This window comes from Castor canadensis, chromosome 10, assembly GCF_047511655.1.
Source record: "Castor canadensis chromosome 10, mCasCan1.hap1v2, whole genome shotgun sequence".
In the NCBI taxonomy this organism is placed as follows: Eukaryota; Metazoa; Chordata; class Mammalia; order Rodentia; family Castoridae; genus Castor; species Castor canadensis.
Window position 1 is genome coordinate 87,611,947 of NC_133395.1, and position 27,791 is coordinate 87,639,737.

At 67.4% G+C, this 27,791-nt stretch overlaps 12 non-coding genes across 12 annotated transcripts; all 12 read left to right on the forward strand.

Annotated features, from left to right (window-relative positions):
• The first annotated feature begins 1,168 nt into the window (after nucleotides 1-1,168).
• On the forward strand, nucleotides 1,169-1,287 carry LOC141412384 (5S ribosomal RNA). The gene has a single exon (XR_012437223.1). It is a non-coding gene; the product is annotated as a 5S ribosomal RNA (ribosomal RNA).
• Nucleotides 1,288-3,440: 2,153 nt separating this feature from the next.
• On the forward strand, nucleotides 3,441-3,559 carry LOC141412385 (5S ribosomal RNA). The gene has a single exon (XR_012437224.1). It is a non-coding gene; the product is annotated as a 5S ribosomal RNA (ribosomal RNA).
• Nucleotides 3,560-5,720: 2,161 nt separating this feature from the next.
• Nucleotides 5,721-5,839, forward strand: LOC141412852 (5S ribosomal RNA). Its single transcript, XR_012437694.1, has one exon. It is a non-coding gene; the product is annotated as a 5S ribosomal RNA (ribosomal RNA).
• Nucleotides 5,840-7,974: 2,135 nt separating this feature from the next.
• Nucleotides 7,975-8,093, forward strand: LOC141413587 (5S ribosomal RNA). Its single transcript, XR_012438378.1, has one exon. It is a non-coding gene; the product is annotated as a 5S ribosomal RNA (ribosomal RNA).
• Nucleotides 8,094-10,236: 2,143 nt separating this feature from the next.
• On the forward strand, nucleotides 10,237-10,355 carry LOC141413588 (5S ribosomal RNA). The gene has a single exon (XR_012438379.1). It is a non-coding gene; the product is annotated as a 5S ribosomal RNA (ribosomal RNA).
• A 2,141-nt stretch (nucleotides 10,356-12,496) lies between these two features.
• On the forward strand, nucleotides 12,497-12,615 carry LOC141412386 (5S ribosomal RNA). Its single transcript, XR_012437226.1, has one exon. It is a non-coding gene; the product is annotated as a 5S ribosomal RNA (ribosomal RNA).
• Nucleotides 12,616-14,759: 2,144 nt separating this feature from the next.
• Nucleotides 14,760-14,878, forward strand: LOC141412468 (5S ribosomal RNA). Its single transcript, XR_012437308.1, has one exon. It is a non-coding gene; the product is annotated as a 5S ribosomal RNA (ribosomal RNA).
• A 2,145-nt stretch (nucleotides 14,879-17,023) lies between these two features.
• On the forward strand, nucleotides 17,024-17,142 carry LOC141412387 (5S ribosomal RNA). The gene has a single exon (XR_012437227.1). It is a non-coding gene; the product is annotated as a 5S ribosomal RNA (ribosomal RNA).
• Nucleotides 17,143-19,286: 2,144 nt separating this feature from the next.
• Nucleotides 19,287-19,405, forward strand: LOC141412388 (5S ribosomal RNA). The gene has a single exon (XR_012437228.1). It is a non-coding gene; the product is annotated as a 5S ribosomal RNA (ribosomal RNA).
• Nucleotides 19,406-21,549: 2,144 nt separating this feature from the next.
• On the forward strand, nucleotides 21,550-21,668 carry LOC141413589 (5S ribosomal RNA). Its single transcript, XR_012438380.1, has one exon. It is a non-coding gene; the product is annotated as a 5S ribosomal RNA (ribosomal RNA).
• A 2,143-nt stretch (nucleotides 21,669-23,811) lies between these two features.
• LOC141413590 (5S ribosomal RNA) lies at nucleotides 23,812-23,930 on the forward strand. Its single transcript, XR_012438381.1, has one exon. It is a non-coding gene; the product is annotated as a 5S ribosomal RNA (ribosomal RNA).
• A 2,141-nt stretch (nucleotides 23,931-26,071) lies between these two features.
• LOC141412469 (5S ribosomal RNA) lies at nucleotides 26,072-26,190 on the forward strand. The gene has a single exon (XR_012437309.1). It is a non-coding gene; the product is annotated as a 5S ribosomal RNA (ribosomal RNA).
• Nucleotides 26,191-27,791: the final 1,601 nt, after the last annotated feature.

The following is a 27,791-nucleotide window of genomic DNA, read 5'->3' on the forward strand; positions in this document are numbered from 1 at the left end:
CACACCACGCAGAGACACCCAGACCACGCACGCACGCACAGGGACGCACCCTCCTCTCCCCCACCCCACACACGAGCAGCCGAAGGACAAGAGGGTATGGCTGGGGCCTGAGCGGGAACAAGCGAAGCCTTGGTTTGCGGCCCCTCGGCCAACTGCATCAGGATTTTTGTCTGGGCTCGGAGGCCAGAGGATCTCTGCCATTTGCTAGCAGGGCCAGGGATGGCAGGAGGGTGGGTACGGGGCTCAGCCAGGGCCAGTTCTGCTGGCACGATCCTGTAGCACGTGGCCGCGTAGCACGGGGCCGGGTCTGAAGGAGGCCAAGCAGGGGCACAAGACCCAGCAGCGGCACAGGGAAGAGGCCCAGGGCACCCAATAGCAGACGAGACCCAGGAGTCGTGCGTGCTTGGCGTGGCCGCGGGCCCCGTGACGCCCGAGGACTCGAGTGCTCAGCCCCGTGTAGTGGCCGCGAAGGCCTGCCTGGGAGAAACGCCCCGGGAGGCCGGCAAGAACCCGGGATCGGAAGGGATGTGGAGGGGCCCCGGGTCGGAGGAGATGGCTTTGGCTGTGTTTGGTTTTGTTTCTTCTTCCCAAGATCCCGGGTGTGAAAGGGGCCAGAGGTGAAGTCCTGGGCTGGAAAGCCTCACGATTCAGCCCCGCAGCCCCAGGCCCTGAGTGTGGAGGAGGGCGGAGCGGGTCGGCGAAGGGCGCGGCTGCCGTTTTCCTGATGGGCTGGAGGGGCAGTGGCGCTTTCCGGACGAAGAGGGCCGGAAGGGTCCCCGAGACCTCCGCTGGGAGCCACGCACCCACCCAAGGATACGGCTCCAGGAGGCGACGGAGGAGGGCGGCTGCTTGCCCTGGCCCGAGCTGTGCGTCCCCCGCCTTGGCCACAGCAGTGGACATTCCCAGAAGAACAAGCGCCCGAGAGCACTGAGAAATTTTCCCCCGAGAAAACTTGACCCTCGTCCTGGCAGCAGGACACCTCGGGAAGAAATCCATCCAGCGGCCACCTGGGCGAGACCGGCTGCCCGAGCAGGCGCGCGGGGCCTCTGGCCGCTGGCCCCGGGCTGCCAGCCCCCACCCGGACTCCCAGCCGTGCCAGGAGAGCAGCGTGGAGACGCACGCCGGGGCCCTCGGCAGGCTCTTGGGGCTCCCGGAGGCGGCGGCTAGCGTCTACGGCCATACCACCCTGAACGCGCCCGATCTCGTCTGATCTCGGAAGCTAAGCAGGGTCGGGCCTGGTTAGTACTTGGATGGGGGACCGCCTGGGAATACCGGGTGCTGTAGGCTTTTGCTCCTCCCTCCCTCGCTGCTCCTTTTGTCTTCGGGGACTTCGCCACCACCCCCCCCACCACCACCACCACCCCCAGCACCACCACCACCACCCCCACCACAACGACCCACCGTGACCACGACCCCGACCCCGTCCGGGCCACCCGCCAGACCCACGCACACCGAATCCTCACAGCTACGTCCCCGAATCCTCTCCCCTCCCCACACTCTCCTGGGGCGCGCGCCCGTGACACGGGTCACCAGCGAGGTTGGTCCCAGGCCACGTTGGGGACCGCTCCCCAACTGCCCTCCAGGCGGGCGGGGAGGGACGTGCGGAAGCCATGAGAAAGTGGGTCCTGCACCCCAGCGGGCCCCACAGCGGGACGCGCCACACCTGGGCTCGCCACAAGGTGGTGCACTGGGTCCAGGGCAAGACGCCAGGGGACAGAGAAGCAGGGAGCCTCAGTCGGGTGCTGCTCCACGTCACGCTCCGTCGCTCAACCCAAGACAGGGCAGCCAGCGCGCGACCTCTACGTGGGATCCCGCCTCCCACGGCAGAGCCTGCGGTCACAGGGACAGAGGGCGCAGGCCGCCAGAGCTCCGGATGCCAGCGGCAACTCCCCGTCCCGCTCAAAGGGAGGGAGGGCCGCCGCTGGCGCCCAGTCGCCTGTGCCACCCTCCGGGTCTCAAAGCAATCCTCAGTCAGCTCAAGGACCGGGGCCACCTGGCCTTCGGGGTCACATGGGCTTGGGCACGACGGAAGGGACCGCTTGCCCCTGTGGAACAGACATTCTCCCCGTGGACAACCTCAGGTGCCGGGACCCTCTGCTCCGCCTTGGAAAACCCACCTTCTGCAATGTATGCCCAACGCAATCAGGCCGAGCAGATTGACCCCCTCGGCCCGGCCCCAGTGTGTGATGGGGCTCTGTGCGTGAGGCCTTGCTCTTCCCCACCTACACCAGGCACGGCATCTAACACACACACACACACACACACACACACACACACCACGCAGAGACACCCAGACCACGCACGCACGCACGGGGACGCACCCTCCTCTCCCCCACCCCACACACGAGCAGCCGAAGGACAAGAGGGTATGGCTGGGGCCTGAGCGGGAACAAGCGAAGCCTTGGTTTGCGGCCCCTCGGCCAACTGCATCAGGATTTTTGTCTGGGCTCGGAGGCCAGAGGATCTCTGCCATTTGCTAGCAGGGCCTGGGATGGCAGGAGGGTGGGTACGGGGCTCAGCCAGGGCCAGTTCTGCTGGCACGATCCTGTAGCACGTGGCCGCGTAGCACGGGGTCGGGTCTGAAGGAGGCCAAGCAGGGGCACAAGACCCAGCAGCGGCACAGGGAAGAGGCCCAGGGCACCCAGGAGCAGACGAGACCCGGGAGTCGTGCGTGCTTGGCGTGGCCGCGGGCCCCGTGACGCCCGAGGACTCGAGTGCTCAGCCCCGTGTAGTGTCCGCGAAGGCCTGCCTGGGAGAAACGCCCCGGGAGGCAGGCAGGAACCCGGGATCGGAAGGGATGTGGAGGGGCCCCGGGTCGGAGGAGATGGCTTTGGCTGTGTTTGGTTTTGTTTCTTCTTCCCAAGATCCCGGGTGTGAAAGGGGCCAGAGGTGAAGTCCTGGGCTGGAAAGCCTCACGATTCAGCCCCGCAGCCCCAGGCCCTGAGTGTGGAGGAGGGCGGAGCGGGTCGGCGAAGGGCGCGGCTGCCGTTTTCCTGATGGGCTGGAGGGGCAGTGGCGCTTTCCGGACGAAGAGGGCCGGAAGGGTCCCCGAGACCTCCGCTGGGAGCCACGCACCCACCCAAGGATACGGCTCCAGGAGGCGACGGAGGAGGGCAGCTGCTTGCCCTGGCCCGAGCTGTGCGTCCCCCGCCTTGGCCACAGCAGTGGACATTCCCAGAAGAACAAGTGCCCGAGAGCACTGAGAAATTTTCCCCCGAGAAAACTTGACCCTCGTCCTGGCAGCAGGACACCTCGGGAAGAAAGCCACCCAGCGGCCACCTGGGCGAGACCGGCTGCCCGAGCAGGTGCGCGGGGCCTCTGGCCGCTGGCCCCGGGCTGCCAGCCCCCACCCGGACTCCCAGCCGTGCAAAGAGAGCAGCGTGGAGATGCACGCCGGGGCCCTCGGCAGGCTCTTGGGGCTCCCGGAGGCGGCGGCTAGCGTCTACGGCCATACCACCCTGAACGCGCCCGATCTCGTCTGATCTCGGAAGCTAAGCAGGGTCGGGCCTGGTTAGTACTTGGATGGGGGACCGCCTGGGAATACCGGGTGCTGTAGGCTTTTGCTCCTCCCTCCCTCGCTGCTCCTTTTGTCTTCGGGGACTTCGCCACCACCCCCCCCACCACCACCACCACCCCCAGCACCACCACCACCACCACCACCACAACGACCCACCGTGACCACGACCCCGACCCCGTCCGGGCCACCCGCCAGACCCACGCACACCGAATCCTCACAGCTACGTCCCCGAATCCTCTCCCCTCCCCACACTCTCCTGGGGCGCACGCCCGCGACACGGGTCACCAGCGAAGTTGGTCCCAGGCCACGTTGGGGACCGCTCCCCAACTGCCCTCCAGGTGGGCGGGGAGGGACGTGCGGAAGCCATGAGAAAGTGGGTCCTGCACCCCAGCGGGCCCCACAGCGGGACGCGCCACACCTGGGCTCGCCACAAGGTGGTGCACTGGGTCCAGGGCAAGACGCCAGGGGACAGAGAAGCAGGGAGCCTCAGTCGGGTGCTGCTCCACGTCGCGCTCCGTCGCTCAACCCAAGACAGGGCAGCCAGCGCGCGACCTCTACGTGGGATCCCGCCTCCCATGGCAGAGCCTGCGGTCACAGGGACAGAGGGCGCAGGCCGCCAGAGCTCGGGATGCCAGCGGCAGCTTCCCGTCCCGCTCAAAGGGAGGGAGGGCCGCCGCTGGCGCCCAGTCGCCTGTGCCACCCTCCGGGTCTCAAAGCACTCCTCAGTCAGCTCAACGACCGGGGCCACCTGGCCTTCGGGGTCACATGGGCTTGGGCACGACGGAAGGGACCGCTTGCCCCCGTGGAACAGACATTCTCCCCGTGGACAACCTCAGGTGCCGGGACCCTCTGCTCCGCCTTGGAAAACCCACCTTCTGCAATGTATGCCCAACGCAATCAGGCCGAGCAGATTGACCCCCTCGGCCCGGCCCCAGTGTGTGATGCGGCTCTGTGCGTGAGGGCTTGCTCTTCCCCACCTACACCAGGCACGGCATCTAACACACACACACACACACACACACACACACACACACACACACCACGCAGAGACACCCAGACCACGCACGCACGCACGGGGACGCACCCTCCTCTCCCCCACCCCACACACGAGCAGCCGAAGGACAAGAGGGTATGGCTGGGGCCTGAGCGGGAACAAGCGAAGCCTTGGTTTGCGGCCCCTCGGCCAACTGCATCAGGATTTTTGTCTGGGCTCGGAGGCCAGAGGATCTCTGCCATTTGCTAGCAGGGCCAGGGATGGCAGGAGGGTGGGTACGGGGCTCAGCCAGGGCCAGTTCTGCTGGCACGATCCTGTAGCACGTGGCCGCGTAGCACGGGGCCGGGTCTGAAGGAGGCCAAGCAGGGGCACAAGACCCAGCAGCGGCACAGGGAAGAGGCCCAGGGCACCCAGGAGCAGACGAGAACCGGGAGTCGTGCGTGCTTGGCGTGGACGCCGGCCCCGTGATGCCCGAGGACTCGAGTGCTCAGCCCCGTGTAGTGGCCGCGAAGGCCTGCCTGGGAGAAACGCCCGGGGAGGCCGGCAGGAACCCGGGATCGGAAGGGATGTGGAGGGGCCCCGGGTCGGAGGAGATGGCTTTTGCTGTGTTTATTTTTGTTTCTTCTTCCCAAGATCCCGGGTGTGAAAGGGGCCAGAGGTGAAGTCCTGGGCTGGAAAGCCTCACGATTCAGCCCCGCAGCCCCAGGCCCTGAGTGTGGAGGAGGGCGGAGCGGGTCGGCGAAGGGCGCGGCTGCCGTTTTCCTGATGGGCTGGAGGGGCAGTGGCGCTTTCCGGACGAAGAGGACCGGAAGGGTCCCCGAGACCTCCGCTGGGAGCCACTCACCCACCCAAGGATACGGCTCCAGGAGGCGACGGAGGAGGGTGGCTGCTTGCCCTGGCCCGAGCTGTGCGTCCCCCGCCTTGGCCACAGCAGTGAACATTCCCAGAAGAACAAGCGCCCGAGAGCACTGAGAAATTTTCCCCCGAGAAAACTTGACCCTCGTCCTGGCAGCAGGACACCTCGGGAAGAAAGCCACCCAGCGGCCACCTGCGCGAGACCGGCTGCCCGAGCAGGCGCGCGGGGCCTCTGGCCGCTGGCCCCGGGCTGCCAGCCCCCACCCGGACTCCCAGCCGTGCCAGGAGAGCAGCGTGGAGACGCACGCCGGGGCCCTCGGCAGGCTCTTGGGGCTCCCGCAGGCGGCGGCTAGCGTCTACGGCCATACCACCCTGAACGCGCCCGATCTCGTCTGATCTCGGAAGCTAAGCAGGGTCGGGCCTGGTTAGTACTTGGATGCGAGACCGCCTGGGAATACCGGGTGCTGTAGGCTTTTGCTCCTCCCTCCCTCGCTGCTCCTTTTGTCTTCGGGGACTTCGCCACCACCCCCCCCACCACCACCACCCCCAGCACCACCACCACCACCACCACAACGACCCACCGTGACCACAACCCCGACCCCGTCCGGGCCACCCGCCAGACCCACGCACACCGAATCCTCACAGCTACGTCCCCGAATCCTCTCCCCCCCCACACACTCCTGGGGCGCGCGCCCGCGACACGTGTAACCAGCGAGGTTGGTCCCAGGCCACGTTGGGGACCGCTCCCCAACTGCCCTCCAGGCGGGCGGGGAGGGACGTGCGGAAGCCATGAGAAAGTGGGTCCTGCACCCCAGCGGGCCCCACAGCGGGACGCGCCACACCTGGGCTCGCCACAAGGTGGTGCACTGGGTCCAGGGCAAGACGCCAGGGGACAGAGAAGCAGGGAGCCTCAGTCGGGTGCTGCTCCACGTCGCGCTCCGTCGCTCAACCCAAGACAGGGCAGCCAGCGCGCGACCTCTACGTGGGATCCCGCCTCCCACGGCAGAGCCTGCGGTCACAGGGACAGAGGGCGCAGGCCGCCAGAGCTCCGGATGCCAGCGGCAGTTCCCAGTCCCGCTCAAAGGGAGGGAGGGCCGCCGCTGGCGCCCAGTCGCCTGTGCCACCCTCCGGGTCTCAAAGCACTCCTCAGTCAGCTCAAGGACCGGGGCCACCTGGCCTTCGGGGTCACATGGGCTTGGGCACGACGGAAGGGACCGCTTGCCCCCGTGGAACAGACATTCTCCCCGTGGACAACCTCAGGTGCCGGGACCCTCTGCTCCGCCTTGGAAAACCCACCTTCTGCAATGTATGCCCAACGCAATCAGGCCGAGCAGATTGACCCCCTCGGCCCGGCCCCAGTGTGTGATGGGGCTCTGTGCGTGAGGGCTTGCTCTTCCCCACCTACACCAGGCACGGCATCTAACACACACACACACACACACACACCACGCAGAGACACCCAGACCACGCACGCACGCACGGGGACGCACCCTCCTCTCCCCCACCCCACACACGAGCAGCCGAAGGACAAGAGGGTATGGCTGGGGCCTGAGCGGGAACAAGCGAAGCCTTGGTTTGCGGCCCCTCGGCCACTGCATCAGGATTTTTGTCTGTGCTCGGAGGCCAGAGGATCTCTGCCATTTGCTAGCAGGGCCAGGGATGGCAGGAGGGTGGGTACGGGGCTCAGCCAGGGCCAGTTCTGCTGGCACGATCCTGTAGCACGTGGCCGCGTAGCACGGGGCCGGGTCTGAAGGAGGCCAAGCAGGGGCACAAGACCCAGCAGCGGCACAGGGAAGAGGCCCAGGGCACCCAGGAGCAGACGAGACCCGGGAGTCGTGCGTGCTTGGCGTGGCCGCGGGCCCCGTGACGCCCGAGGACTCGAGTGCTCAGCCCTGTGTAGTGGCCGCGAAGGCCTTCCTGGGAGAAACGCCCCGGGAGGCCGGCAGGAACCCGGGATTGGAAGGGATGTGGAGGGGCCCCGGGTCGGAGGAGATGGCTTTGGCTGTGTTTGGTTTTGTTTCTTCTTCCCAAGATCCCGGGTGTGAAAGGGGCCAGAGGTGAAGTCCTGGGCTGGAAAGCCTCACGATTCAGCCCCGCAGCCCCAGGCCCTGAGTGTGGAGGAGGGCGGAGCGGGTCGGCGAAGGGCGCGGCTGCCGTTTTCCTGATGGGCTGGAGGGGCAGTGGCGCTTTCCGGACGAAGAGGACCGGAAGGGTCCCCGAGACCTCCGCTGGGAGCCACGCACCCATCCAAGGATACGGCTCCAGGAGGCGACGGAGGAGGGTGCCTTCTTGCCCTGGCCCGAGCTGTGCGTCCCCCGCCTTGGCCACAGCAGTGGACATTCCCAGAAGAACAAGCGCCCGAGAGCACTGAGAAATTTTCCCCCGAGAAAACTTGACCCTCGTCCTGGCAGCAGGACACCTCGGGAAGAAAGCCACCCAGCGGCCACCTGGGCGAGACCGGCTGCCCGAGCAGGCGCGCGGGGCCTCTGGCCGCTGGCCCCGGGCTGCCAGCCCCCACCCGGACTCCCAGCCATGCCAGGAGAGCAGCGTGGAGACGCACGCCGGGGCCCTCGGCAGGCTCTTGGGGCTCCCGGAGGCGGCGGCTAACGTCTACGGCCATACCACCCTGAACGCGCCCGATCTCGTCTGATCTCGGAAGCTAAGCAGGGTCGGGCCTGGTTAGTACTTGGATGGGAGACCGCCTGGGAATACCGGGTGCTGTAGGCTTTTGCTCCTCCCTCCCTCGCTGCTCCTTTTGTCTTCGGGGACTTCGCCACCACCCCCCCACCACCACCACCACCCCCAGCACCACCACCACCACCACCACAACGACCCACCGTGACCACGACCCCGACCCCATCCGGGCTACCCGCCAGACTCACGCACACCGAATCCTCACAGCTACGTCCCCGAATCCTCTCCCCTCCCCACACTCTCCTGGGTCGTGCGCCCACGACACGGGTCACCAGCGAGGTTGGTCCCAGGCCACGTTGGGGACCGCTCCCCAACTGCCCTCCAGGCGGACGGGGAGGGACGTGCGGAAGCCATGAGAAAGTGGGTCCTGCACCCCAGCGGGCCCCACAGCGGGACGCACCACACCTGGGCTCGCCACAAGGTGGTGCACTGGGTCCAGGGCAAGACGCCAGGGGACAGAGAAGCAGGGAGCCTCAGTCGGGTGCTGCTCCACGTCGCGCTCCGTCGCTCAACCCAAGACAGGGCAGCCAGCGCGCGACCTCTACGTGGGATCCCGCCTCCCACGGCAGAGCCTGCGGTCACAGGGACAGAGGGCGCAGGCCACCAGAGCTCCGGATGCCAGCGGCAGCTCCCCGTCCCGCTCAAAGGGAGGGATGGCCGCCGCTGGCGCCCAGTCGCCTGTGCCACCCTCCGGGTCTCAAAGCACTCCTCAGTCAGCTCAAGGACCGGGGCCACCTGGCCTTCGGGGTCACATGGGCTTGGGCACGACGGAAGGGACCGCTTGCCCCCGTGGAACAGACATTCTCCCCGTGGACAACCTCAGGTGCCGGGACCCTCTGCTCCGCCTTGGAAAACCCACCTTCTGCAATGTATGCCCAACGCAATCAGGCCGAGCAGATTGATCCCCTCGGCCCGGCCCCAGTGTGTGATGGGGCTCTGTGCGTGAGGGCTTGCTCTTCCCCACCTACACCAGGCACGGCATCTAACACACACACACACACACACACACACACCACGCAGAGACACCCAGACCACGCACGCACGCACGGGGACGCACCCTCCTCTCCCCCACCCCACACACGAGCAGCCAAAGGACAAGAGGGTATGGCTGGGGCCTGAGCGGGAACAAGCGAAGCCTTGGTTTGCGGCCCCTCGGCCAACTGCATCAGGATTTTTGTCTGGGCTCGGAGGCCAGAGGATCTCTGCCATTTGCTAGCAGGGCCAGGGATGGCAGGAGGGTGTGTACGGGGCTCAGCCAGGGCCAGTTCTGCTGGCACGATCCTGTAGCACGTGGCCGCGTAGCACGGGGCCGGGTCTGAAGGAGGCCAAGCAGGGGCACAAGACCCAGCAGCGGCACAGGGAAGAGGCCCAGGGCACCCAGGAGCAGACGAGACCCGGGAGTCGTGCGTGCTTGGCGTGGCCGCGGGCCCCGTGACGCCCGAGGACTCGAGTGCTCAGCCCCGTGTAGTGGCCGCGAAGGCCTGCCTGGGAGAAACGCCCCGGGAGGCCGGCAGGAACCCGGGATCGGAAGGGATGTGGAGGGGCCCCGGGTCGGAGGAGATGGCTTTGGCTGTGTTTGGTTTTGTTTCTTCTTCCCAAGATCCCGGGTGGGAAAGGGGCCAGAGGTGAAGTCCTGGGCTGGAAAGCCTCACGATTCAGCCCCGCAGCCCCAGGCCCTGAGTGTGGAGGAGGGCGGAGCGGGTCGGCGAAGGGCGCGGCTGCCGTTTTCCTGATGGGCTGGAGGGGCAGTGGCGCTTTCCGGACGAAGAGGACCGGAAGGGTCCCCGAGACCTCCGCTGGGAGCCACGCACCCATCCAAGGATACGGCTCCAGGAGGCGACGGAGGAGGGCGCCTGCTTGCCCTGGCCCGAGCTGTGCGTCCCCCGCCTTGGCCACAGCAGTGGACATTCCCAGAAGAACAAGCGCCCGAGAGCACTGAGAAATTTTCCCCCGAGAAAACTTGACCCTCGTCCTGGCAGCAGGACACCTCGGGAAGAAAGCCACCCAGCAGCCACCTGGGCGAGACCGGCTGCCCGAGCAGGCGCGCGGGGCCTCTGGCCGCTGGCCCCGGGCTGCCAGCCCCCACCCGGACTCCCAGCCGTGCCAGGAGAGCAGCGTGGAGACGCACGCCGGGGCCCTCGGCAGGCTCTTGGGGCTCCCGGAGGCGGCGGCTAACGTCTACGGCCATACCACCCTGAACGCGCCCGATCTCGTCTGATCTCGGAAGCTAAGCAGGGTCGGGCCTGGTTAGTACTTGGATGGGAGACCGCCTGGGAATACCGGGTGCTGTAGGCTTTTGCTCCTCCCTCCCTCGCTGCTCCTTTTGTCTTCGGGGACTTCGCCACCACCCCCCCACCACCACCACCACCCCCAGCACCACCACCACCACCACCACAACGACCCACCGTGACCACGACCCCGACCCCGACCGGGCCACCCGCCAGACCCACGCACACCGAATCCTCACAGCTACGTCCCCGAATCCTCTCCCCTCCCCACACTCTCCTGGGGCGCGCGCCCGCGACACGGGTCACCAGCGAGGTTGGTCCCAGGCCACGTTGGGGACCGCTCCCCAACTGCCCTCCAGGCGGGCGGGGAGGGACGTGCGGAAGCCATGAGAAAGTGGGTCCTGCACCCCAGCGGGCCCCACAGCGGGACGCGCCACACCTGGGCTCGCCACAAGGTGGTGCACTGGGTCCAGGGCAAGACGCCAGGGGACAGAGAAGCAGGGAGCCTCAGTCGGGTGCTGCTCCACGTCGCGCTCCGTCGCTCAACCCAAGACAGGGCAGCCAGCGCGCGACCTCTACGTGGGATCCCGCCTCCCACGGCAGAGCCTGCGGTCACAGGGACAGAGGGCGCAGGCCGCCAGAGCTCCGGATGCCAGCGGCAGCTCCCCGTCCCGCTCAAAGGGAGGGAGGGCCGCCGCTGGCGCCCAGTCGCCTGTGCCACCCTCCGGGTCTCAAAGCACTCCTCAGTCAGCTCAAGGACCGGGGCCACCTGGCCTTCGGGGTCACATGGCCTTGGGCACGACGGAAGGGACCGCTTGCCCCCGTGGAACAGACATTCTCCCCGTGGACAACCTCAGGTGCCGGGACCCTCTGCTCCGCCTTGGAAAACCCACCTTCTGCAATGTATGCCCAACGCAATCAGGCCGAGCAGATTGACCCCCTCGGCCCGGCCCCAGTGTGTGATGGGGCTCTGTGCGTGAGGGCTTGCTCTTCCCCACCTACACCAGGCACGGCATCTAACACACACACACACACACACACACACCACGCAGAGACACCCAGACCACGCACGCACGCACAGGGACACACCCTCCTCTCCCCCACCCCACACACGAGCAGCCGAAGGACAAGAGGGTATGGCTGGGGCCTGAGCGGGAACAAGCGAAGCCTTGGTTTGCGGCCCCTCGGCCAACTGCATCAGGATTTTTGTCTGGGCTCGGAGGCCAGAGGATCTCTGCCATTTGCTAGCAGGGCCAGGGATGGCAGGAGGGTGGGTACGGGGCTCAGCCAGGGCCAGTTCTGCTGGCACGATCCTGTAGCACGTGGCCGCGTTGCACGGGGCCGGGTCTGAAGGAGGCCAAGCAGGGGCACAAGACCCAGCAGCGGCACAGGGAAGAGGCCCAGGGCACCCAGGAGCAGACGAGACCCGGGAGTCGTGCGTGCTTGGCGTGGCCGCGGGCCCCGTGACGCCCGAGGACTCGAGTGCTCAGCCCCGTGTAGTGGCCGCGAAGGCCTGCCTGGGAGAAACGCCCCGGGAGGCCGGCAGGAACCCGGGATCGGAAGGGATGTGGAGGGGCCCCGGGTCGGAGGAGATGGCTTTGGCTGTGTTTGGTTTTGTTTCTTCTTCCCAAGATCCCGGGTGGGAAAGGGGCCAGAGGTGAAGTCCTGGGCTGGAAAGCCTCACGATTCAGCCCCGCAGCCCCAGGCCCTGAGTGTGGAGGAGGGCGGAGCGGGTCGGCGAAGGGCGCGGCTGCCGTTTTCCTGATGGGCTGGAGGGGAAGTGGCGCTTGGCGGACGAAGAGGGCCGGAAGGGTCCCCGAGACCTCCGCTGGGAGCCACGCACCCTCCCAAGGATACGGCTCCAGGAGGCGACGGAGGAGGGCGGCTGCTTGCCCTGGCCCGAGCTGTGCGTCCCCCGCCTTGGCCACAGCAGTGGACATTCCCAGAAGAACAAGCGCCCGAGAGCACTGAGAAATTTTCCCCCGAGAAAACTTGACCCTCGTCCTGGCAGCAGGACACCTCGGGAAGAAAGCCACCCAGCGGCCACCTGGGCGAGACCGGCTGCCCGAGCAGGCGCGCGGGGCCTCTGGCCGCTGGCCCCGGGCTGCCAGCCCCCACCCGGACTCCCAGCCTTGCCAAGAGAGCAGCGTGGAGATGCACGCCGGGGCCCTCGGCAGGCTCTTGGGGCTCCCGGAGGCGGCGGCTAGCGTCTACGGCCATACCACCCTGAACGCGCCCGATCTCGTCTGATCTCGGAAGCTAAGCAGGGTCGGGCCTGGTTAGTACTTGGATGGGGGACCGCCTGGGAATACCGGGTGCTGTAGGCTTTTGCTCCTCCCTCCCTCGCTGCTCCTTTTGTCTTCGGGGACTTCGCCACCACCCCCCCACCACCACCACCACCCCCAGCACCACCACCACCACCACCACCACAACGACCCACCGTGACCACGACCCCGACCCCGTCCGGGCCACCCGCCAGACCCACGCACACCGAATCCTCACAGCTACGTCCCCGAATCCTCTCCCCTCCCCACACTCTCCTGGGGCGCGCGCCCGAGACACGGGTCACCAGCGAGGTTGGTCCCAGGCCACGTTGGGGACCGCTCCCCAACTGCCCTCCAGGCGGGCGGGGAGGGACGTGCGGAAGCCATGAGAAAGTGGGTCCTGCACCCCAGCGGGCCCCACAGCGGGACGCGCCACACCTGGGCTCGCCACAAGGTGGTGCACTGGGTCCAGGGCAAGACGCCAGGGGACAGAGAAGCAGGGAGCCTCAGTCGGGTGCTGCTCCACGTCGCGCTCCGTCGCTCAACCCAAGACAGGGCAGCCAGCGCGCGACCTCTACGTGGGATCCCGCCTCCCACGGCAGAGCCTGCGGTCACAGGGACAGAGGGCGCAGGCCGCCAGAGCTCCGGATGCCAGCGGCAGCTCCCCGTCCCGCTCAAAGGGAGGGAGGGCCGCCGCTGGCGCCCAGTCGCCTGTGCCACCCTCCGGGTCTCAAAGCACTCCTCAGTCAGCTCAAGGACCGGGGCCACCTGGCCTTCGGGGTCACATGGCCTTGGGCACGACGGAAGGGACCGCTTGCCCCCGTGGAACAGACATTCTCCCCGTGGACAACCTCAGGTGCCGGGACCCTCTGCTCCGCCTTGGAAAACCCACCTTCTGCAATGTATGCCCAACGCAATCAGGCCGAGCAGATTGACCCCCTCGGCCCGGCCCCAGTGTGTGATGGGGCTCTGTGCGTGAGGGCTTGCTCTTCCCCACCTACACCAGGCACGGCATCTAACACACACACACACACACACACACACCACGCAGAGACACCCAGACCACGCACGCACGCACAGGGACACACCCTCCTCTCCCCCACCCCACACACGAGCAGCCGAAGGACAAGAGGGTATGGCTGGGGCCTGAGCGGGAACAAGCGAAGCCTTGGTTTGCGGCCCCTCGGCCAACTGCATCAGGATTTTTGTCTGGGCTCGGAGGCCAGAGGATCTCTGCCATTTGCTAGCAGGGCCAGGGATGGCAGGAGGGTGGGTACGGGGCTCAGCCAGGGCCAGTTCTGCTGGCACGATCCTGTAGCACGTGGCCACGTAGCACGGGGCCGGGTCTGAAGGAGGCCAAGCAGGGGCACAAGACCCAGCAGCGGCACAGGGAAGAGGCCCAGGGCACCCAGGAGCAGACGAGACCCGGGAGTCGTGCGTGCTTGGCGTGGCCGCGGGCCCCGTGACGCCCGAGGACTCGAGTGCTCAGCCCCGTGTAGTGGCCGCGAAGGCCTGCCTGGGAGAAACGCCCCGGGAGGCCGGCAGGAACCCGGGATCGGAAGGGATGTGGAGGGGCCCCGGGTCGGAGGAGATGGCTTTGGCTGTGTTTGGTTTTGTTTCTTCTTCCCAAGATCCCGGGTGTGAAAGGGGCCAGAGGTGAAGTCCTGGGCTGGAAAGCCTCACGATTCAGCCCCGCAGCCCCAGGCCCTGAGTGTGGAGGAGGGCGGAGCGGGTCGGCGAAGGGCGCGGCTGCCGTTTTCCTGATGGGCTGGAGGGGCAGTGGCGCTTTCCGGACGAAGAGGACCGGAAGGGTCCCCGAGACCTCCGCTGGGAGCCACGCACCCACCCAAGGATACGGCTCCAGGAGGCGACGGAGGAGGGCGGCTGCTTGCTCTGGCCCAAGCTGTGCGTCCCCCGCCTTGGCCACAGCAGTGGACATTCCCAGAAGAACAAGCGCCCGAGAGCACTGAGAAATTTTCCCCCGAGAAAACTTGACCCTCGTCCTGGCAGCAGGACACCTCGGGAAGAAAGCCACCCAGCGGCCACCTGGGCGAGACCGGCTGCCCGAGCAGGCACGCGGGGCCTCTGGCCGCTGGCCCCGGGCTGCCAGCCCCCACCCGGACTCCCAGCCGTGCCAGGAGAGCAGCGTGGAGACGCACGCCGGGGCCCTCGGCAGGCTCTTGGGGCTCCCGGAGGCGGCGGCTAGCGTCTACGGCCATACCACCCTGAACGCGCCCGATCTCGTCTGATCTCGGAAGCTAAGCAGGGTCGGGCCTGGTTAGTACTTGGATGGGAGACCGCCTGGGAGTACCGGGTGCTGTAGGCTTTTGCTCCTCCCTCCCTCGCTGCTCCTTTTGTCTTCGGGGACTTCGCCACCACCCCCCCCACCACCACCACGACCCCCAGCACCACCACCACCACCACCACCACAACGACCCACCGTGACCACGACCCCGACCCCGTCCGGGCCACCCGCCAGACCCACGCACACCGAATCCTCACAGCTACGTCCCCGAATCCTCTCCCCTCCCCACACTCTCCTGGGGCGCGCGCCCGCGACACGGGTCACCAGCGAGGTTGGTCCCAGGCCACATTGGGGACCGCTCCCCAACTGCCCTCCAGGCGAGCGGGGAGGGACGTGCGGAAGCCATGAGAAAGTGGGTCCTGCACCCCAGCGGGCCCCACAGCGGGACGTGCCACACCTGGGCTCGCCACAAGGTGGTGCACTGGGTCCAGGGCAAGACGCCAGGGGACAGAGAAGCAGGGAGCCTCAGTCGGGTGCTGCTCCACGTCGCGCTCCATCGCTCAACCCAAGACAGGGCAGCCAGCGCGGGACCTCTACGTGGGATCCCGCCTCCCACGGCAGAGCCTGCGGTCACAGGGACAGAGGGCGCAGGCCGCCAGAGCTCCGGATGCCAGCGGCAGCTCCCAGTCCCGCTCAAAGGGAGGGAGGGCCGCCGCTGGCGCCCAGTCGCCTGTGCCACCCTCCGGGTCTCAAAGCACTCCTCAGTCAGCTCAAGGACCGGGGCCACCTGGCCTTCGGGGTCACATGGGCTTGGGCACGACGGAAGGGACCGCTTGCCCCCGTGGAACAGACATTCTCCCCGTGGACAACCTCAGGTGCCGGGACCCTCTGCTCCGCCTTGGAAAACCCACCTTCTGCAATGTATGCCCAACGCAATCAGGCCGAGCAGATTGACCCCCTCGGCCCGGCCCCAGTGTGTGATGGGGCTCTGTGCGTGAGGGCTTGCTCTTCCCCACCTACACCAGGCACGGCATCTAACACACACACACACACACACACACACCACGCAGAGACACCCAGACCACGCACGCACGCACGGGGACGCACCCTCCTCTCCCCCACCCCACACACGAGCAGCCAAAGGACAAGAGGGTATGGCTGGGGCCTGAGCGGGAACAAGCGAAGCCTTGGTTTGCGGCCCCTCGGCCAACTGCATCAGGATTTTTGTCTGGGCTCGGAGGCCAGAGGATCTCTGCCATTTGCTAGCAGGGCCAGGGATGGCAGGAGGGTGGGTACGGGGCTCAGCCAGGGCCAGTTCTGCTGGCACGATCCTGTAGCACGTGGCCGCGTTGCACGGGGCCGGGTCTGAAGGAGGCCAAGCAGGGGCACAAGACCCAGCAGCGGCACAGGGAAGAGGCCCAGGGCACCCAGGAGCAGACGAGACCCGGGAGTCGTGCGTGCTTGGCGTGGCCGCGGGCCCCGTGACGCCCGAGGACTCGAGTGCTCAGCCCCGTGTAGTGGCCGCGAAGGCCTGCCTGGGAGAAACGCCCCGGGAGGCCGGCAGGAACCCGGGATCGGAAGGGATGTGGAGGGGCCCCGGGTCGGAGGAGATGGCTTTGGCTGTGTTTGGTTTTGTTTCTTCTTCCCAAGATCCCGGGTGGGAAAGGGGCCAGAGGTGAAGTCCTGGGCTGGAAAGCCTCACGATTCAGCCCCGCAGCCCCAGGCCCTGAGTGTGGAGGAGGGCGGAGCGGGTCGGCGAAGGGCGCGGCTGCCGTTTTCCTGATGGGCTGGAGGGGAAGTGGCGCTTGGCGGACGAAGAGGGCCGGAAGGGTCCCCGAGACCTCCGCTGGGAGCCACGCACCCTCCCAAGGATACGGCTCCAGGAGGCGACGGAGGAGGGCGGCTGCTTGCCCTGGCCCGAGCTGTGCGTCCCCCGCCTTGGCCACAGCAGTGGACATTCCCAGAAGAACAAGCGCCCGAGAGCACTGAGAAATTTTCCCCCGAGAAAACTTGACCCTCGTCCTGGCAGCAGGACACCTCGGGAAGAAAGCCACCCAGCGGCCACCTGGGCGAGACTGGCTGCCCGAGCAGGCGCGCGGGGCCTCTGGCCGCTGGCCCCGGGCTGCCAGCCCCCACCCGGACTCCCAGCCTTGCCAAGAGAGCAGCGTGGAGATGCACGCCGGGGCCCTCGGCAGGCTCTTGGGGCTCCCGGAGGCGGCGGCTAGCGTCTACGGCCATACCACCCTGAACGCGCCCGATCTCGTCTGATCTCGGAAGCTAAGCAGGGTCGGGCCTGGTTAGTACTTGGATGGGGGACCGCCTGGGAATACCGGGTGCTGTAGGCTTTTGCTCCTCCCTCCCTCGCTGCTCCTTTTGTCTTCGGGGACTTCGCCACCACCCCCCCACCACCACCACCACCCCCAGCACCACCACCACCACCACCACCACAACGACCCACCGTGACCACGACCCCGACCCCGTCCGGGCCACCCGCCAGACCCACGCACACCGAATCCTCACAGCTACGTCCCCGAATCCTCTCCCCTCCCCACACTCTCCTGGGGCGCGCGCCCGAGACACGGGTCACCAGCGAGGTTGGTCCCAGGCCACGTTGGGGACCGCTCCCCAACTGCCCTCCAGGCGGGCGGGGAGGGACGTGCGGAAGCCATGAGAAAGTGGGTCCTGCACCCCAGCGGGCCCCACAGCGGGACGCGCCACACCTGGGCTCGCCACAAGGTGGTGCACTGGGTCCAGGGCAAGACGCCAGGGGACAGAGAAGCAGGGAGCCTCAGTCGGGTGCTGCTCCACGTCGCGCTCCGTCGCTCAACCCAAGACAGGGCAGCCAGCGCGCGACCTCTACGTGGGATCCCGCCTCCCACGGCAGAGCCTGCGGTCACAGGGACAGAGGGCGCAGGCCGCCAGAGCTCCGGAAGCCAGCGGCAGCTCCCCGTCCCGCTCAAAGGGAGGGAGTGCCGCCGCTGGCGCCCAGTCGCCTGTGCCACCCTCCGGGTCTCAAAGCACTCCTCAGTCAGCTCAAGGACCGGGGCCACCTGGCCTTCGGGGTCACATGGGCTTGGGCACGACGGAAGGGACCGCTTGCCCCCGTGGAACAGACATTCTCCCCGTGGACAACCTCAGGTGCCGGGACCCTCTGCTCTGCCTTGGAAAACCCACCTTCTGCAATGTATGCCCAACGCAATCAGGCCGAGCAGATTGACCCCCTCGGCCCGGCCCCAGTGTGTGATGGGGCTCTGTGCGTGAGGGCTTGCTCTTCCCCACCTACACCAGGCACGGCATCTAACACACACACACACACACACACACACCACGCAGAGACACCCAGACCACGCACGCACGCACGGGGACGCACCCTCCTCTCCCCCACCCCACACACGAGCAGCCGAAGGACAAGAGGGTATGGCTGGGGCCTGAGCGGGAACAAGCGAAGCCTTGGTTTGCGGCCCCTCGGCCAACTGCATCAGGATTTTTGTCTGGGCTCGGAGGCCAGAGGATCTCTGCCATTTGCTAGCAGGGCCAGGGATGGCAGGAGGGTGGGTACGGGGCTCAGCCAGGGCCAGTTCTGCTGGCACGATCCTGTAGCACGTGGCCGCGTAGCACGGGGTCGGGTCTGAAGGAGGCCAAGCAGGGGCACAAGACCCAGCAGCAGCACAGGGAAGAGGCCCAGGGCACCCAGGAGCAGACGAGACCCGGGAGTCGTGCGTGCTTGGCGTGGCCGCGGGCCCCGTGACGCCCGAGGACTCGAGTGCTCAGCCCCGTGTAGTGGCCGCGAAGGCCTGCCTGGGAGAAACGCCCCGGGATGCCGGCAGGAACCCGGGATCGGAAGGGATGTGGAGGGGCCCCGGGTCGGAGGAGATGGCTTTGGCTGTGTTTGGTTTTGTTTCTTCTTCCCAAGATCCCGGGTGTGAAAGGGGCCAGAGGTGAAGTCCTGGGCTGGAAAGCCTCACGATTCAGCCCCGCAGCCCCAGGCCCTGAGTGTGGAGGAGGGCGGAGCGGGTCGGCGAAGGGCGCGGCTGCCGTTTTCCTGATGGGCTGGAGGGGCAGTGGCGCTTTCCGGACGAAGAGGACCGGAAGGGTCCCCGAGACCTCCGCTGGGAGCCACGCACCCACCCAAGGATACGGCTCCAGGAGGCGACGGAGGAGGGCGGCTGCTTGCCCTGGCCCGAGCTGTGCGTCCCCCGCCTTGGCCACAGCAGTGGACATTCCCAGAAGAACAAGCGCCCGAGAGCACTGAGAAATTTTCCCCCGAGAAAACTTGACCCTCGTCCTGGCAGCAGGACACCTCGGGAAGAAAGCCACCCAGCGGCCACCTGGGCGAGACCGGCTGCCCGAGCAGGCGCGCGGGGCCTCTGGCCGCTGGCCCCGGGCTGCCAGCCCCCACCCGGACTCCCAGCCTTGCCAAGAGAGCAGCGTGGAGATGCACGCCGGGGCCCTCGGCAGGCTCTTGGGGCTCCCGGAGGCGGCGGCTAGCGTCTACGGCCATACCACCCTGAACGCGCCCGATCTCGTCTGATCTCGGAAGCTAAGCAGGGTCGGGCCTGGTTAGTACTTGGATGGGGGACCGCCTGGGAATACCGGGTGCTGTAGGCTTTTGCTCCTCCCTCCCTCGCTGCTCCTTTTGTCTTCGGGGACTTCGCCACCACCCCCCCACCACCACCACCACCCCCAGCACCACCACCACCACCACCACCACAACGACCCACCGTGACCACGACCCCGACCCCGTCCGGGCCACCCGCCAGACCCACGCACACCGAATCCTCACAGCTACGTCCCCGAATCCTCTCCCCTCCCCACACTCTCCTGGGGCGCGCGCCCGAGACACGGGTCACCAGCGAGGTTGGTCCCAGGCCACGTTGGGGACCGCTCCCCAACTGCCCTCCAGGCGGGCGGGGAGGGACGTGCGGAAGCCATGAGAAAGTGGGTCCTGCACCCCAGCGGGCCCCACAGCGGGACGCGCCACACCTGGGCTCGCCACAAGGTGGTGCACTGGGTCCAGGGCAAGACGCCAGGGGACAGAGAAGCAGGGAGCCTCAGTCGGGTGCTGCTCCACGTCGCGCTCCGTCGCTCAACCCAAGACAGGGCAGCCAGCGCGCGACCTCTACGTGGGATCCCGCCTCCCACGGCAGAGCCTGCGGTCACAGGGACAGAGGGCGCAGGCCGCCAGAGCTCCGGATGCCAGCGGCAGCTCCCCGTCCCGCTCAAAGGGAGGGAGTGCCGCCGCTGGCGCCCAGTCGCCTGTGCCACCCTCCGGGTCTCAAAGCACTCCTCAGTCAGCTCAAGGACCGGGGCCACCTGGCCTTCGGGGTCACATGGGCTTGGGCACGACGGAAGGGACCGCTTGCCCCCGTGGAACAGACATTCTCCCCGTGGACAACCTCAGGTGCCGGGACCCTCTGCTCTGCCTTGGAAAACCCACCTTCTGCAATGTATGCCCAACGCAATCAGGCCGAGCAGATTGACCCCCTCGGCCCGGCCCCAGTGTGTGATGGGGCTCTGTGCGTGAGGGCTTGCTCTTCCCCACCTACACCAGGCACGGCATCTAACACACACACACACACACACACACACCACGCAGAGACACCCAGACCACGCACGCACGCACGGGGACGCACCCTCCTCTCCCCCACCCCACACACGAGCAGCCGAAGGACAAGAGGGTATGGCTGGGGCCTGAGCGGGAACAAGCGAAGCCTTGGTTTGCGGCCCCTCGGCCAACTGCATCAGGATTTTTGTCTGGGCTCGGAGGCCAGAGGATCTCTGCCATTTGCTAGCAGGGCCAGGGATGGCAGGAGGGTGGGTACGGGGCTCAGCCAGGGCCAGTTCTGCTGGCACGATCCTGTAGCACGTGGCCGCGTAGCACGGGGTCGGGTCTGAAGGAGGCCAAGCAGGGGCACAAGACCCAGCAGCGGCACAGGGAAGAGGCCCAGGGCACCCAGGAGCAGACGAGACCCAGGAGTCGTGCGTGCTTGGCGTGGCCGCGGGCCCCGTGACGCCCGAGGACTCGAGTGCTCAGCCCCGTGTAGTGGCCGCGAAGGCCTGCCTGGGAGAAACGCCCCGGGATGCCGGCAGGAACCCGGGATCGGAAGGGATGTGGAGGGGCCCCGGGTCGGAGGAGATGGCTTTGGCTGTGTTTGGTTTTGTTTCTTCTTCCCAAGATCCCGGGTGTGAAAGGGGCCAGAGGTGAAGTCCTGGGCTGGAAAGCCTCACGATTCAGCCCCGCAGCCCCAGGCCCTGAGTGTGGAGGAGGGCGGAGCGGGTCGGCGAAGGGCGCGGCTGCCGTTTTCCTGATGGGCTGGAGGGGCAGTGGCGCTTTCCGGACGAAGAGGACCGGAAGGGTCCCCGAGACCTCCGCTGGGAGCCACGCACCCACCCAAGGATACGGCTCCAGGAGGCGACGGAGGAGGGCGGCTGCTTGCCCTGGCCCGAGCTGTGCGTCCCCCGCCTTGGCCACAGCAGTGGACATTCCCAGAAGAACAAGCGCCCGAGAGCACTGAGAAATTTTCCCCCGAGAAAACTTGACCCTCGTCCTGGCAGCAGGACACCTCGGGAAGAAAGCCACCCAGCGGCCACCTGGGCGAGACCGGCTGCCCGAGCAGGCGCGCGGGGCCTCTGGCCGCTGGCCCCGGGCTGCCAGCCCCCACCCGGACTCCCAGCCGTGCCAGGAGAGCAGCGTGGAGACGCACGCCGGGGCCCTCGGCAGGCTCTTGGGGCTCCCGGAGGCGGCGGCTAGCGTCTACGGCCATACCACCCTGAACGCGCCCGATCTCGTCTGATCTCGGAAGCTAAGCAGGGTCGGGCCTGGTTAGTACTTGGATGGGAGACCGCCTGGGAATACCGGGTGCTGTAGGCTTTTGCTCCTCCCTCCCTCGCTGCTCCTTTTGTCTTCGGGGACTTCGCCACCACCCCCCCACCACCACCACCACCCCCAGCACCACCACCACCACCACCACAACGACCCACCGTGACCACGACCCCGACCCCATCCGGGCCATCCGCCAGACTCACGCACACCGAATCCTCACAGCTACGTCCCCGAATCCTCTCCCCTCCCCACACTCTCCTGGGTCGTGCGCCCACGACACGGGTCACCAGCGAGGTTGGTCCCAGGCCACGTTGGGGACCGCTCCCCAACTGCCCTCCAGGTGGACGGGGAGGGACGTGCGGAAGCCATGAGAAAGTGGGTCCTGCACCCCAGCGGGCCCCACAGCGGGACGCACCACACCTGGGCTCGCCACAAGGTGGTGCACTGGGTCCAGGGCAAGACGCCAGGGGACAGAGAAGCAGGGAGCCTCAGTCGGGTGCTGCTCCACGTCGCGCTCCGTCGCTCAACCCAAGACAGGGCAGCCAGCGCGCGACCTCTACGTGGGATCCCGCCTCCCACGGCAGAGCCTGCGGTCACAGGGACAGAGGGCGCAGGCCACCAGAGCTCCGGATGCCAGCGGCAGCTCCCCGTCCCGCTCAAAGGGAGGGATGGCCGCCGCTGGCGCCCAGTCGCCTGTGCCACCCTCCGGGTCTCAAAGCACTCCTCAGTCAGCTCAAGGACCGGGGCCACCTGGCCTTCGGGGTCACATGGGCTTGGGCACGACGGAAGGGACCGCTTGCCCCCGTGGAACAGACATTCTCCCCGTGGACAACCTCAGGTGCCGGGACCCTCTGCTCCGCCTTGGAAAACCCACCTTCTGCAATGTATGCCCAACGCAATCAGGCCGAGCAGATTGATCCCCTCGGCCCGGCCCCAGTGTGTGATGGGGCTCTGTGCGTGAGGGCTTGCTCTTCCCCACCTACACCAGGCACGGCATCTAACACACACACACACACACACACACACACCACGCAGAGACACCCAGACCACGCACGCACGCACGGGGACGCACCCTCCTCTCCCCCACCCCACACACGAGCAGCCAAAGGACAAGAGGGTATGGCTGGGGCCTGAGCGGGAACAAGCGAAGCCTTGGTTTGCGGCCCCTCGGCCAACTGCATCAGGATTTTTGTCTGGGCTCGGAGGCCAGAGGATCTCTGCCATTTGCTAGCAGGGCCAGGGATGGCAGGAGGGTGTGTACGGGGCTCAGCCAGGGCCAGTTCTGCTGGCACGATCCTGTAGCACGTGGCCGCGTAGCACGGGGCCGGGTCTGAAGGAGGCCAAGCAGGGGCACAAGACCCAGCAGCGGCACAGGGAAGAGGCCCAGGGCACCCAGGAGCAGACGAGACCCGGGAGTCGTGCGTGCTTGGCGTGGCCGCGGGCCCCGTGACGCCCGAGGACTCGAGTGCTCAGCCCCGTGTAGTGGCCGCGAAGGCCTGCCTGGGAGAAACGCCCCGGGAGGCCGGCAGGAACCCGGGATCGGAAGGGATGTGGAGGGGCCCCGGGTCGGAGGAGATGGCTTTGGCTGTGTTTGGTTTTGTTTCTTCTTCCCAAGATCCCGGGTGGGAAAGGGGCCAGAGGTGAAGTCCTGGGCTGGAAAGCCTCACGATTCAGCCCCGCAGCCCCAGGCCCTGAGTGTGGAGGAGGGCGGAGCGGGTCGGCGAAGGGCGCGGCTGCCGTTTTCCTGATGGGCTGGAGGGGCAGTGGCGCTTTCCGGACGAAGAGGACCGGAAGGGTCCCCGAGACCTCCGCTGGGAGCCACGCACCCATCCAAGGATACGGCTCCAGGAGGCGACGGAGGAGGGCGCCTGCTTGCCCTGGCCCGAGCTGTGCGTCCCCCGCCTTGGCCACAGCAGTGGACATTCCCAGAAGAACAAGCGCCCGAGAGCACTGAGAAATTTTCCCCCGAGAAAACTTGACCCTCGTCCTGGCAGCAGGACACCTCGGGAAGAAAGCCACCCAGCAGCCACCTGGGCGAGACCGGCTGCCCGAGCAGGCGCGCGGGGCCTCTGGCCGCTGGCCCCGGGCTGCCAGCCCCCACCCGGACTCCCAGCCGTGCCAGGAGAGCAGCGTGGAGACGCACGCCGGGGCCCTCGGCAGGCTCTTGGGGCTCCCGGAGGCGGCGGCTAACGTCTACGGCCATACCACCCTGAACGCGCCCGATCTCGTCTGATCTCGGAAGCTAAGCAGGGTCGGGCCTGGTTAGTACTTGGATGGGAGACCGCCTGGGAATACCGGGTGCTGTAGGCTTTTGCTCCTCCCTCCCTCGCTGCTCCTTTTGTCTTCGGGGACTTCGCCACCACCCCCCCACCACCACCACCACCCCCAGCACCACCACCACCACCACCACAACGACCCACCGTGACCACGACCCCGACCCCGACCGGGCCACCCGCCAGACCCACGCACACCGAATCCTCACAGCTACGTCCCCGAATCCTCTCCCCTCCCCACACTCTCCTGGGGCGCGCGCCCGCGACACGGGTCACCAGCGAGGTTGGTCCCAGGCCACGTTGGGGACCGCTCCCCAACTGCCCTCCAGGCGGGCGGGGAGGGACGTGCGGAAGCCATGAGAAAGTGGGTCCTGCACCCCAGCGGGCCCCACAGCGGGACGCGCCACACCTGGGCTCGCCACAAGGTGGTGTACTGGGTCCAGGGCAAGACACCAGGGGACAGAGAAGCAGGGAGCCTCAGTCGGGTGCTGCTCCACGTCGCGCTCCGTCGCTCAACCCAAGACAGGGCAGCCAGCGCGCGACCTCTACGTGGGATCCCGCCTCCCACGGCAGAGCCTGCGGTCACAGGGACAGAGGGCGCAGGCCGCCAGAGCTCCGGATGCCAGCGGCAGCTCCCCGTCCCGCTCAAAGGGAGGGAGGGCCGCCGCTGGCGCCCAGTCGCCTGTGCCACCCTCCGGGTCTCAAAGCACTCCTCAGTCAGCTCAAGGACCGGGGCCACCTGGCCTTCGGGGTCACATGGCCTTGGGCACGACGGAAGGGACCGCTTGCCCCCGTGGAACAGACATTCTCCCCGTGGACAACCTCAGGTGCCGGGACCCTCTGCTCCGCCTTGGAAAACCCACCTTCTGCAATGTATGCCCAACGCAATCAGGCCGAGCAGATTGACCCCCTCGGCCCGGCCCCAGTGTGTGATGGGGCTCTGTGCATGAGGGCTTGCTCTTCCCCACCTACACCAGGCACGGCATCTAACACACACACACACACACACACACACCACGCAGAGACACCCAGACCACGCACGCACGCACAGGGACACACCCTCCTCTCCCCCACCCCACACACGAGCAGCCGAAGGACAAGAGGGTATGGCTGGGGCCTGAGCGGGAACAAGCGAAGCCTTGGTTTGCGGCCCCTCGGCCAACTGCATCAGGATTTTTGTCTGGGCTCGGAGGCCAGAGGATCTCTGCCATTTGCTAGCAGGGCCAGGGATGGCAGGAGGGTGGGTACGGGGCTCAGCCAGGGCCAGTTCTGCTGGCACGATCCTGTAGCACGTGGCCACGTAGCACGGGGCCGGGTCTGAAGGAGGCCAAGCAGGGGCACAAGACCCAGCAGCGGCACAGGGAAGAGGCCCAGGGCACCCAGGAGCAGACGAGACCCGGGAGTCGTGCGTGCTTGGCGTGGCCGCGGGCCCCGTGACGCCCGAGGACTCGAGTGCTCAGCCCCGTGTAGTGGCCGCGAAGGCCTGCCTGGGAGAAACGCCCCGGGAGGCCGGCAGGAACCCGGGATCGGAAGGGATGTGGAGGGGCCCCGGGTCGGAGGAGATGGCTTTGGCTGTGTTTGGTTTTGTTTCTTCTTCCCAAGATCCCGGGTGTGAAAGGGGCCAGAGGTGAAGTCCTGGGCTGGAAAGCCTCACGATTCAGCCCCGCAGCCCCAGGCCCTGAGTGTGGAGGAGGGCGGAGCGGGTCGGCGAAGGGCGCGGCTGCCGTTTTCCTGATGGGCTGGAGGGGCAGTGGCGCTTTCCGGACGAAGAGGACCGGAAGGGTCCCCGAGACCTCCGCTGGGAGCCACGCACCCACCCAAGGATACGGCTCCAGGAGGCGACGGAGGAGGGCGGCTGCTTGCTCTGGCCCAAGCTGTGCGTCCCCCGCCTTGGCCACAGCAGTGGACATTCCCAGAAGAACAAGCGCCCGAGAGCACTGAGAAATTTTCCCCCGAGAAAACTTGACCCTCGTCCTGGCAGCAGGACACCTCGGGAAGAAAGCCACCCAGCGGCCACCTGGGCGAGACCGGCTGCCCGAGCAGGCACGCGGGGCCTCTGGCCGCTGGCCCCGGGCTGCCAGCCCCCACCCGGACTCCCAGCCGTGCCAGGAGAGCAGCGTGGAGACGCACGCCGGGGCCCTCGGCAGGCTCTTGGGGCTCCCGGAGGCGGCGGCTAGCGTCTACGGCCATACCACCCTGAACGCGCCCGATCTCGTCTGATCTCGGAAGCTAAGCAGGGTCGGGCCTGGTTAGTACTTGGATGGGAGACCGCCTGGGAGTACCGGGTGCTGTAGGCTTTTGCTCCTCCCTCCCTCGCTGCTCCTTTTGTCTTCGGGGACTTCGCCACCACCCCCCCCACCACCACCACGACCCCCAGCACCACCACCACCACCACCACCACAACGACCCACCGTGACCACGACCCCGACCCCGTCCGGGCCACCCGCCAGACCCACGCACACCGAATCCTCACAGCTACGTCCCCGAATCCTCTCCCCTCCCCACACTCTCCTGGGGCGCGCGCCCGCGACACGGGTCACCAGCGAGGTTGGTCCCAGGCCACATTGGGGACCGCTCCCCAACTGCCCTCCAGGCGAGCGGGGAGGGACGTGCGGAAGCCATGAGAAAGTGGGTCCTGCACCCCAGCGGGCCCCACAGCGGGACGTGCCACACCTGGGCTCGCCACAAGGTGGTGCACTGGGTCCAGGGCAAGACGCCAGGGGACAGAGAAGCAGGGAGCCTCAGTCGGGTGCTGCTCCACGTCGCGCTCCATCGCTCAACCCAAGACAGGGCAGCCAGCGCGGGACCTCTACGTGGGATCCCGCCTCCCACGGCAGAGCCTGCGGTCACAGGGACAGAGGGCGCAGGCCGCCAGAGCTCCGGATGCCAGCGGCAGCTCCCAGTCCCGCTCAAAGGGAGGGAGGGCCGCCGCTGGCGCCCAGTCGCCTGTGCCACCCTCCGGGTCTCAAAGCACTCCTCAGTCAGCTCAAGGACCGGGGCCACCTGGCCTTCGGGGTCACATGGGCTTGGGCACGACGGAAGGGACCGCTTGCCCCCGTGGAACAGACATTCTCCCCGTGGACAACCTCAGGTGCCGGGACCCTCTGCTCCGCCTTGGAAAACCCACCTTCTGCAATGTATGCCCAACGCAATCAGGCCGAGCAGATTGACCCCCTCGGCCCGGCCCCAGTGTGTGATGGGGCTCTGTGCGTGAGGGCTTGCTCTTCCCCACCTACACCAGGCACGGCATCTAACACACACACACACACACACACACACCACGCAGAGACACCCAGACCACGCACGCACGCACGGGGACGCACCCTCCTCTCCCCCACCCCACACACGAGCAGCCGAAGGACAAGAGGGTATGGCTGGGGCCTGAGCGGGAACAAGCGAAGCCTTGGTTTGCGGCCCCTCGGCCAACTGCATCAGGATTTTTGTCTGGGCTCGGAGGCCAGAGGATCTCTGCCATTTGCTAGCAGGGCCAGGGATGGCAGGAGGGTGGGTACGGGGCTCAGCCAGGGCCAGTTCTGCTGGCACGATCCTGTAGCACGTGGCCGCGTTGCACGGGGCCGGGTCTGAAGGAGGCCAAGCAGGGGCACAAGACCCAGCAGCGGCACAGGGAAGAGGCCCAGGGCACCCAGGAGCAGACGAGACCCGGGAGTCGTGCGTGCTTGGCGTGGCCGCGGGCCCCGTGACGCCCGAGGACTCGAGTGCTCAGCCCCGTGTAGTGGCCGCGAAGGCCTGCCTGGGAGAAACGCCCCGGGAGGCCGGCAGGAACCCGGGATCGGAAGGGATGTGGAGGGGCCCCGGGTCGGAGGAGATGGCTTTGGCTGTGTTTGGTTTTGTTTCTTCTTCCCAAGATCCCGGGTGGGAAAGGGGCCAGAGGTGAAGT